The 3,396-nt window shown below is 34.9% G+C and overlaps 1 long non-coding RNA gene across 1 annotated transcript; it reads left to right on the forward strand.

Moving 5' to 3' along the window:
* Positions 1–1,372: 1,372 nt before the first annotated feature.
* Positions 1,373–2,950, forward strand: LOC142221716 (uncharacterized). Its single transcript, XR_012718197.1, has 2 exons — positions 1,373–2,371; positions 2,441–2,950. It is a non-coding gene; the product is annotated as an uncharacterized LOC142221716 (long non-coding RNA).
* The last annotated feature ends 446 nt before the right edge of the window (positions 2,951–3,396 follow it).

The raw sequence follows: 3,396 nt of genomic DNA on the forward strand, positions 1-3,396 counted from the left end.
ATAATTGTATCTTTGCACATATAGTTAGTACTATAGAAGATTAGACTTAGCCAACTTTGAATAAAATCGGTTAATAAATAAGGGTGGCCATTAAAGGTCTGCACAAGCATATTTGAATTTTCAAATTTCAAAATGTTCTGCAACATGAATAGAACTTTCAAAACATAGCTATACGCAAAACATTCAAACATCAAATAAAACAAATATCAGAACATAACCTACCCATATTTGGTTGCAAACGAACGATGTTTTGAAGGTTCTATTCGAAACCAAGCATCAAAGTTGCAAGCATTATAGAACCTGTATGCATGTTCTGAAGTGTTTGCAACATTTTGTTATGCTTGAAACATCTTCTAAAAGAGCTGAAAGCAAAAAAATTAAATGCTGGGACAGTTGGTGCGTAGTCATTGAACTGTGTGTGTGTGTGTGTGTGCAAGGAAAATTTTGCAAGCCATGGATTCCCCGAACGTGTTTTTTTTTTTCATTAAAGGCGGTACTAAGTTTACCATTTATTTTGTGATGCCATTTTCTTTCAAGCTATATTAGATTTTCCAAATAAGTTCGTAAGTTTATATTATTTTTGCAGTTTTATATGTGGTTTTGTGAAACAGAAGCGTAGTACCGCCTGTTTATATATAAAATAAATTAAATAAATTAAAATTGAAAGTCAATGTAATTTATTTTCATTTTTAATCCTAAAAGTTCGACTCTAGAAATAAACAAAATTAAATCACACCAATGTGCTGTGCTGCTTGAGGTTCTGTAGAACATGCATAACCCACGCAAAACATTTATAACCCAAGTAGCAACATGTTCTATGCAACATGTATTTGATATTTGTTATGCTTGCTTTGGTTTCGATTGCCTTTTGTTGTGCTTGTGTTTTCAAGCCATGCTGCCGTCGAACGATGTATTTGTTCGGTTTGTTTTGCGAAGCGCTGATGTTTTGAATGTTCTATAAAAATTCAAGCCATTTGAAATCGCTTTCAAGCATACTTGTGCAGACCTTTAGTGGCCATACAACCCTTATTTATTAACTGATTTTATTCAAAGTTGGCTAAGTCTAATCTTCTATAGTACTAACTAGAGGTGTGCACGTGAGTAATAGTTTACTCACGCTCACGCACACTCACGACAGAAAAATCATACTCACGCACGATATTTTTTGGTAGGACTCACACACACTCACGAAAAGAAAATTTGTATTCACACACACTCACGCACGAAAACGTCGTGACTCACAAAAATACCGTGACTCACGAAAAATACCGTGAATCACGAAAAATATCGTGACTCACGAATAATTTTATAATTAATTTACCTTACCGAAGTGTCTGAAAACATGAGCATTATTAAATCGAGAGTGTGTTATGTGCGTCTATAGCGGCGTTTGACATGGCCGTCCGGCTGACTACGGCGATCTCAGTGGGTGTGGGACTCAACCCGCCTATATCAAACCCAGAGCACTAACATTGAAAGAGTTTGAACTCACACAAATACAAAACGCGACTTACGACGATCCTAAATGGGAAAACATCGATCCAGAGGTCTTGGTGTTATAACCTCACACTTGCCCACCCAACCATGACCCAAAACACTCCATTTTTCCTCAATTTCATATTTCTTTGGGCCCCTTATTACCACACACACAATTGTATTCACACAATTACCTCATACCTCTGCCCCCACAATGACAACAATTACCAACACAACATTTTCTTTAAAAACAAATCAAGCCATAAATAATTTTATTGTAAAAATATTAAAAACTAACAAAAAAAAATATTTGTATTAATTATCCTTAGTCTAATATATTTTTGTATTATTTTTTTTAATTTATCTCTATTAAAAGTAAAAAAAAAGAGTTTAAAAATAAAACAAAATCGAAAATCACGAAGAAAAATATCGTATATGAAGACTGAATGGCTCAATTTGAGGATGAACCGGACTCAGACCCTTGTTTTGACGCGCTTACTTTGGCGCGAATAAAATGTTTTACCTATCTGATAAAAGAGCTCTCTTAAAAGACAATTCCCGCTCTCAAGATTATAGCAGGGCAAATACTCTAATTTCGCAAGGACCCAAACCTATCACCCTGTGCCTGATTTATAACAAAAACTAGGATATTTTTCCTCTTACAATAACGAGAAACTAACAAGTATTTCACAAAAAAAATGTAGATTACTAAACCTAAATTATCTACTAAAATTATAGCTAATATATTTTTATAATGATTATTTTTCCTCTTTTCTTATATTTAAATTGGTTTTGAATCGAGAATAATATTTCCTTTTTACTCAATTTCAGGAATAGGATCTTATGCAGACGTTATTTTCTTTATGGCGCATGGACAGACAGACACAAACAACTGGTGAGACACAAAGTTACCTGGTGTTTTTCTCTTATTGACAGATTTTTTTTTTCTCTTATCTTCTTGCAGGATTATATTGAACAAATAGTATTGAAGTCTTCAACCATCGCATCCATATATGGCACTAAGTTGTCCAACCAAGCAGCAATCCGCAAATTCAGCGTTCTGACTTCCCCAATGAAACTTGGCTTTATGTTTGGGATATATATGTGGACGAAAACTGTTCTCCAGATTTCACAAAACTGGCTTCAACATAAGTCACAACCAGTAACCCGAAAACCAGGAAAAATGAAGAAAAATCCCGAAGAAAAATGAAAACACTGGCCCTCCCAGTTGTCCACGGAGGCCAGTGCAGATTCCGTCGATCACCAGATTTTTCTAGTATTACTGTATAAAAAATTACACACAATCACAACCATTGACTAATGTTAGAAAAACACTAATTACTTACATCACTGTGTAATTAAACACTAAGCACAATTAATTCAATTAAACCACAATTGTTAATATTACTTCCACTTTTTTATACTAATATTGGATTATACAAATAAACACAATGATTTGAAAGTTCACCAATAACGTCTTGTTTGTTAATGTCAGCTGGGCTACCCTTGTCGTTTATATACCCCCGCTTTCAACCCCGCCAAAAGCCAACTTTCCAATGTCCCCCATTTTTTTTGTCCATTCCTCTTTGACACATTCCTTCGTTTTGTTTTTCTGTCAATTTAATCGTGAATGATAATAAGGAATACTACCCTGCAATTCAAATTAACGGCTGTTGACTTCCACTTTAACTAACATGAATAGAGAATCTAACTCATGCCTAGTGTAGTTCAACATACCGTGGCACAGAATCAGGACATAGTCCATGTGAAAATCTACCCCTCCGCATGAAACTGTCCATAGTAGCACTTTCAGACAGTCATAGACACAAATACTAGCTGGATCTCAAACACTACCACCCACCTCTGAATATTGCTTGAATCCAAACATATTACACCAAATACGCAACAAGTACGCCATAG

The sequence above is a fragment of the Haematobia irritans genome, chromosome 1 (assembly GCF_050003625.1).
Source record: "Haematobia irritans isolate KBUSLIRL chromosome 1, ASM5000362v1, whole genome shotgun sequence".
In the NCBI taxonomy this organism is placed as follows: Eukaryota; Metazoa; Arthropoda; class Insecta; order Diptera; family Muscidae; genus Haematobia; species Haematobia irritans.